This window comes from Peromyscus maniculatus, chromosome 5 (assembly GCF_049852395.1).
Source record: "Peromyscus maniculatus bairdii isolate BWxNUB_F1_BW_parent chromosome 5, HU_Pman_BW_mat_3.1, whole genome shotgun sequence".
NCBI classification, from domain to species: Eukaryota; Metazoa; Chordata; class Mammalia; order Rodentia; family Cricetidae; genus Peromyscus; species Peromyscus maniculatus.
Window position 1 is genome coordinate 98,562,383 of NC_134856.1, and position 8,409 is coordinate 98,570,791.

Below are 8,409 nucleotides of genomic sequence, written 5' to 3' on the forward strand. Positions count from 1 at the left end.
GAACCAATGGCAAATACAGCCTGATCCATTGTGTACTACCCATCGGCAGGCATCCTTTATGTAAAGTTGTTCTCTCACAACTGGGCTAAGGACATTCCTGTCCTCCACATGAGGAAATGCAAAAAAAAAAAAAAAAAAAAAAAAAGAAAAAAGAGGGCTTAAATAACTTTCTGAGCTAACACTGATGAGAAATGGTGGAGATGAGCTATAGACCCAGTCAGCTTGCTCTCAAACCCAAGCTCTTACTGCTATGCCTTCCCTGTTCTACAGTAGCATACATGCTACATATATGTTGATGTCTGTATATATGTGGAAGTGTATATGTATATGCAGATATTGATATTGACTCACTGTTCATTGAAATTGGCTGAAGAGAGGTAATAGATAGTCTCAGTCAGCTGATCTAGGAAACTCTTCAGGTTCCTAGTCATGTCTCGTGGTCTAGGTGGCAGCTGTTACTCTATGCACTTGCCTAAGTCCTGGTGGGTGAAGAAACACTTTATTTTCAGAAGGCTTGTTAATTAAACATCAGAAATCCTGTTTGGTTAGATTCTTGTCCTCCTGGTTTCTACTAGCTCCATGTAACAGGAGCTACTCAGTTGATAATGGCTTTTTGTAACCCTAGTGGACCTGCTCAGTAGCTGTGCTGCAGGGGGTCCTCTCGCAGACACTGTCCCATCACAGTGCCACTGCCCTGTTCTTCCTTTCTTTTTGATGAAACTGGGCAGCTGACAGTAAGGATCTCCTGTCACCCCCATGGCTGTTCCCCATGTTCCTATCAATCAAGTGTCCCTACAGGTAGCAGCAATGACTTTCTACATAATAACTATCTTCACAAGTCCCCTAACCAGATTTCTTTTGAGCTGCAGTAGAACGTGTTGGGACCTATTTGAGAAATTCATCTTAAAGATTTTTCAATGTCAATTCCATCTTCCCATCTGATACAGAAATACCCTTCTTCCAACATTATAATAAGCCTTTCTTTTTATTTTTTCCACAGCTTTAATTATTAGGAAAAAAAATCCCTTAAGTTAATGTGAAATACCAATTTCCAGTTCTGCTTTCTGAAGGCACAGGAAAATAAATCTTGTACTGTTAAGATAGTAGTGTCCTTGAAGGGAGAAAACTTAGACAATAAATGACCCTTCATTCTTTGTTGTAGTTCTCTGGTGTTTCCTTCCCGCCTGCCTACCGGTCTTCCTCCCTCCCTTCCTCCCTTCCTCTGTCCCATTTCCCTTCCTCCTTTCTCCTTCCCTCCCTTTCCCTTCCTCCCCTTTTCTTCCCTTCCTTTTTTTTTTAAAAAAAGATTTATTTATTTATTATGTATACAGTATTCTGCCTGCAGGTATGACTGCAGGTCAGAAGAGGGTACCAGATCTCATTACTGATGGTTGTGAGCTACCATGTGGTTGCTGGGAATTGAACTCAGGACCTCTCGAAGAGCAGCCAGAGCTCTTAACCTCTGAGCCATCTCTCCAGCACTTCCCTTCTTTTCTTTTCCCTTTTCTACTCTTTTCATTTTGTAGCAAGAGCTTTATGTAGCCCAGACTGACCTAGAATTAAGTAGTTGTCCTTGTTGAACTCACAATCCACCTGCTTCAGCCTCTTGAGTGTTGTGATGACAATGGTCTGTCACATGCCTGGCTATTCCTTGGTTTTAAAATAGAAAAGATACTAGGAAACAAGGTATGCCTGAACACTGCTTTAAAAAAAATCAACTTTTAGGAGGCCACATGGGAGTCTTGGGGAAAAACTATAACATAAGAACAAGAAAATCCTAAAGTACCTTTGAGGCCAATGGCCTCATTTTCAAACAAGCCATCTGAGGTCAGGAAAAGGAGAAGACTTACATCTAGACAGTGACAGCAGAGGCAAAAGGCAATTCTTTCAGGCTACCTTACATGAGAAATGGAAGTTAGAGATCGAAGTCAATTTGATTAGTCCCAAAGAATTATGGGAAGAGACTCTGGACTAGAAAGCAGCAGTAGACTTGTTCTGGAGGAGGCAAGATAGGAAGAAGTGACCAGTGTTTTCCAGGATGACACATGTTTTTACATAGAAGAGTTAAAGTATTTTAAATGCAAACATACAAGGATCTATTATACGTATGATTTAGATACCTATGCTTCAAAAATATCAGAACTTTGAATAAAAATGCCTTTAGAGAAAACAATACTATTCATACTTTATTTTAAATTTTCTAAATTTCATTTATGCGCTAATATTTTCTTCATCACCAAAACTCATGAACATTAAAAATCATCACAGTAAGCCACTGAGGAGACAATCACCCCTCATGTGACCATCCTGTCTGTTGTGTTGACTTATGACCACTGTTAGCATAACAACACCAATGAAAATAATCACACAATGATCTCTACTATTTGCAAATAACTTCCTTGGTATATATTCTAAGGAATTAGAATTATATGGTCAGAGAATATAAATATTTTCCTTAGAGTAACTGATAAAACTACAATAATACCTTTCAGAAAATTTGCAAAAATGAACAGTTCCACAGGATTGGACATAAGAACCCCCTTTCACACAATGAACTCCAAACTCTCATCTTTAACATATACAGTACTGAGCTAATTTTATAGTTGTAGCTGTTTTACAATTTTTAAATCATTAATAATAATGACGTTTCTAAAATCCACAAGATGAGATACATAATCTTTTATGAAAAAAATAAGTAAAAGCCTAAAAGAAAAATACCATGAAACACAATATTACATTATTATTAATATTACAAATATCTCATTATGCTATTAAATCTTACTCTTTATCTATTGTAGATAGAGCCATAGGCATGTTCCTTTAAATAAGGAGCAATTTTATAATGGTTTGTTAAGTGAGTGTGAGCAAAAGAATCTGAGGAAAAGGGCACAATTCATTGTCATATAGCAAAAACAGTGACACATTCACATGGAAATAAATCTCACAAGTACACAAAAAACAAGAGGAGAAACTGAAGGTCATTTCACTTATTCATGTTCTTCTTTGTAATTAAATTTTAAAAGTTTATTTAAACAACTGCAGTTTGCCCTCCCTCCCTTCCTCCCATTTCCTCTTCCCACCTCTTCCCCTCCCCCCTCATCCACCTCTCCTCTGTTTCTGTTCAGAAAGGGGCAGGCTTTCCATGGAATAAACAAAGCATGGCATATCAAGTTGCAGTAGGACTAAGCTCCTCCCCTTGTATTAAAATTGGGCAAGGCAACCCAGTATGAGGAATAGGTTCCCCCAAACTAGCCAATGTGTTAGGGACAGGCCCTTCTCTCACTGTTAGGAGTTGTCGCAAGTCAACTGAGCTACACAACTGTCACATACATGTAGAGGGCCTAGCTCAGCCCCATGCAGGCTTCCTGGTTGTTGGTTCATGAATGTTCTTTTTATCTTGTGCCCTTCTCGATGAGTCCCAGAAATATACTGAACTTTGTGTGTAGCTTTAATATACAAGTCACTTTAGGTAGCAAAAAGTTAGATTTTATGTATTCAGTTAGTTAATTAGCTAGTTACAGTGTTTCTTTAGTTTATAGCTGATACATTTGTTATACTTCATTATATGAGTTGAGTGTGGATGGCTTTTCTCTAAATTAATTTCTTTACATTTGTCTACAGTGAATCCTATCTAGCCCTCTCCTTACCACCTACATAGGTATTTACTGTAGTTAGTCATTTTTAGTTCGATCTAACGCTTAAGCTTAATGTCATTTTCAAAAACAGAAATTCCACTGTGTATTTTATCTCCCAGACCTCATACTAAAGATGGTAATTTCAGCACTGGAGAACTCAACAATTTACATTGTTATACTCTGAAATTTTTCTTTTCCTTGACATTTGCTTTCTCAAAATAAGGAAGTTCTTTGCATTTTAAAAATGTCCTTTTTTTTCCCTCCTCAAGTCTCAAAGCCATGTCTTCCCTGTATTTTAAGTTAGGCTGTGATGTTCTATGTGCTCTGCTTCTGTTACAGATGTGCTTAGCCCTACAAAAGCTGCACTTTTCAGTGATTGAGAATTGAAGAGGAGTCCAGAGAATACCAGCATGAACAGGCATCGGTGGGGGGAGTGAGCATGGCAACACTCTGTTGTTATTGACACTGAGCACAGTGACCATCACAGTGAGACATGTTCACTTACTTTCATCCCTGATTTCTGGAACTGAGATCACCTGAAGCTATTTCTCTTTTTTTTCCAGATCTGGGATTTAAAAAAATAGTAATAATTAAGTGCACCATATTCAGTCTCATGTTAATTGATTTCTTTGTTTCCTGTATTATTATATTTGGTTTTCTGCATACAATCTTAGAGTAATAATGCAATTGCTTCTGCATTTCTAGGGTTTTCTACTTTATTCAAGTTTGTTGTATCAAATGATATGAGTATGAGTCTTTTTTACAGCTGTGACATGAGTATTCTGAGTATTCCAAGCCTAATTATTACATTGGATTTATAATTTTCCATACCTAATAATTACATTGGATGTATATTTTCTATATTTATCCTCTATCATAGTAGGTGCATTTTTTGTACCTATATTTCACAATTTAAAAAACTGATATTAAAATCAATTAAATATTTTTTCACTAACAATAAGATTCAATAATACAAAGTTCTTAATATTAAACTCACTCATTGTATTATATAAATCTGACTTTTAAATGGTTATTATAATCAATTTGTTTTTCCTTTTTTTTTTTTTCGAGACAGGGGTTTTCCATGTAGTTTTGGTGCCTGTCCTGGATTTTGCTCTGTATACCAGTGTGGTCTCGAACTCACAGAGATCTTCCTGGCTCTGCCTCCTGAGTGCTGAGATTGAAGGCGTATGTCACCGCAGTCTGGCTTATAATCAATTTCTTGATTTGGAATTTAATAATAAAGTATGAACCACCATGTAAGGTAAGGAGGGGGCTAGATAGGCATCACTGTAGGCAAATGGAAAGAAATGAATTTAGAAAAAAACCATCTACACTCAATTCATGAAATTATGTATAACAAATGTATCAGCTATAAACTAAAGAAACACTGTAACTAGGTAGTTGACGAACTAACTAACTAAATTTAACTTTTTGCTTCATAAAGTGGTTTGTGTATTAAAGGCACACACAAAGTTCAATACAGTTCTGAGACTCCTCTAGAAGGGCACAAGATAAAAAGAAAGAAAAGGAAAGGTACTGGACATCCTTTCAGAAGCGTCCAGTGAAGCTCTACATTGTACAAGGCTGCCTTCATAGAAACAGGCTACCACAGTAACCAGTAGGATAAAGGGTCTAGAGAAACGTTGCAACAGTTAAGAGCACATACTATTCTTTGACAGGACCTGAGTTTAATTTCCAGAACCCACATAGGTGCCCCCAAACTGCCTGTAACTCCACTTTCAAGGGAATCTAATACTGCTGGTTTCCTTAGGCACCTGGACATGCAGACACAGACATACAGACACACAGACACACAGACACACACACACACACACGCACACACACACACACACACACACACACACACACACTTTAAAAAATAAGTAGAATAAAGGACACAAAGAGCAATCTGCTGTGTTCAGATAGCAAAACAAATTACAACTAATAAATAAAATAATTAAATATTCTGTATAAGAAGGTAATTAATAGACAACATAGAAATAAAGCAAGAGAAGGTAAAAGGTATTCGGTGAAGAGCAAGCTACCAAAAGATTAGTTTCCAAGATTGTTTGCTTTTTCTTTTCTTCTTCCCTTTCTTTCTTCCTTTCTTTTTCTTTCTTCCTTTTCTTCTTCTTCTCCTCCTCCTCCTCCTTCTTCTCCTTTCTCTTCTTCCTCTTCTTATTGGTTAGTGAGAGGGACATTGAAGTATTTTCCAATTAGAAAGTTTTTGAAAGGGTAAGAATTATGAATGACTCAGCAGCTGGACAAATGAGTTGCCTATTATTGGGATAACTAGGTAGGAAGAAAGATAGGACTTAGAGGAGAATCAAAGGTTCATTTAAGACCATGAGTTGGAAATCTGCTTAAATAATCCAAGTGGTCAAGTATAGTTGGATATATAAGTTTAAATGCAAGGGCAATGTCTGGGTTGAAGACATCAATTTTGGAATATTTGTTTCATAGGCTAGATTGCCAAAAGTGTGCTTATGCACCATGATGAAGATCCCAGGCATTGACTCAACCCTGTAATATGAATACAGGATGATAGGGAGAATGTGTAAAGAAGAAAGGCAAAGATGCCAAAGATAGGACTGTAAGCCAGATAAATACTGTACTCCAGAAGCCAAGCAAAGGCAGAAATTTAAAAAGAGAACCAACTGTCAAATGCTGCTTATCATCACATGAAATGAGAATGACAGAGGGTCATTCACTGGCCTGAGAAAAGGTGGAAGTCATTGCTTACTAGCACAAGAGATACTTCAGAGGACTTGTTGGGATGTCATTTTGACTGGACCAGATTTCAAAGAGAAAAGAACCTAGAGGTGGCAAAGAAAAGCTCCATTGATGAGTTTCCCTGTAAAAGAAAGAGAAATATGGTAACAATTTGAATTAGAAGTAATGCTAAGATCATATTCACTTTTAGTAGAGAAACGATAACTCGTTTCTCTTCTCTAAAGCAGTATAAGGGAGATGTCATAAAGGATGGAGGAGAAGACTGGAGACATGTATTTGAATAGAACTGATGACAGTGGTTGGGGATAGCTCTGGGCACAAATGGAGGGAGAAGCCCATCCCATAGTGATCTGCAGAAGATGAGTGACTTGGAGTACAGTGCTATGAGCAGCACAGGAGCACAACTGTGGAGGAGCAGTTGTATGCACTCACCACCCAGTGCTTTCCAAGCCAAAGAAAAAGTAGGTGATTTGGGGAGAAGAAGATGAAGGTGGGATTCAAAGTTTGAGGAGAAGAGAATCTGATAGTAGTCACATACATGGGAAGGTCAAATCTGGAGCATGGTATGGTAGAAAGAGCTAATGTTTTTCCTTCAAGTTCATGGTCATTAAGTGTGAGCAGAGTGGTGAGGAATCATTTTTCTCATAGTATACCAACATTTTCAAAAATATGATAAAATATCCATACTTGTCAATGGTCTAAGAGATTCTCTCCAGTAAACTATTTTCTTTATAAAAATCACATGTATACATGCCTCCTTATCTATAATAACTTAAACAGTGTGGTCACTACTCTTTACCTCTATTTCTAGATAACATTTGTAGTGATTTGAATGAAAATAACACCATGGCATCCTTAGGTGACTTCCCAAGGCATTGCCTAGTGGTATCTACTCTATGTACCCCTTCTCTGTGTGTGCAGCACAGGAAAAGCCCTATGGAGCAGTTATTTGTATCTACAGCTAAGTCTTATTATAATGTGTTTACCTACAGAAATGCCCCATCACCCACAAACCTGCCATTGAATGTCTGACTCTAAAATCAGGATAACCAGGATCAAAACTCAAAAGGATCACAGTGGTGCATTTCAGCTCATGCCCCAGAAAGAAAAGGTTTCTGGGAGAACTCTGAATCAGTTTGGTCCACCAGAGTTTCTTTCTATGCACCAGGTATTGACATTTGAATTTAATCATTAGGAAACAGCCATTCCAGCTGTATGCCCAAAGTCTTATGGGGAACCAAAGTTAGTGCTTCCGTGGAATTCTATGGAATGTTATTACTTGAATTTGAGATATAGTTGCCCTCTGGCCTTTTAAAAGGCATAATTGATATATTATAAAGACTGGGCCACATAACGCAGTGGTTATGTTAGATGTGTGCATCTCTGACTATATTTGTGAATTCAACTTCTTTCTGATATTAGATTTATTTCACATTTCAGAAATGCTAAGACATGCTAGAAAAGGTGAACCAAGTTCTATTACTTTCTGTTGCTGTTACAAAAGACCAGGACCATGGCAACTTATGGAAAATAAACACATTTATTCAGAACAATTGGAACCTATCATGGCAGGGAGGCACAGCAGCAATCAACAGTCACGGCAGCAGGAGCAGGAGGCTGAGAATTGACATCTTCAAAAGCAAGTACAAAACAGAGATTAAACAGCAAGTGGAGTGAATATATAAATATAAATACTCAAAGCCCACCCCTAGCATGATACCTCTTCCAGCAAAGCTCCACCTCCCCAAAGTGCCACAAGCTCCTCAAATAGTACCACTAACTGGAGACCAAGAGTTCAAAAATCTGAGCCTGGAAGTGATATTTCCATTCAAACCACCACACATGTTATCTAGAAATAGAGGTAAAGAGTAGTGATCACACTACTTAAGTCGTTACAGATAAGGAGGCAAATATACGTGATTTTTATAAAGATGTTGTGGGAAAGTCTCCTAAGAGAGGCACAGACAGCAATTTCAGAAGAATAGTAAAGCAAAGAATTAATAAAGGCCTTACACTGAGGCATTTTCTGAATGAAATT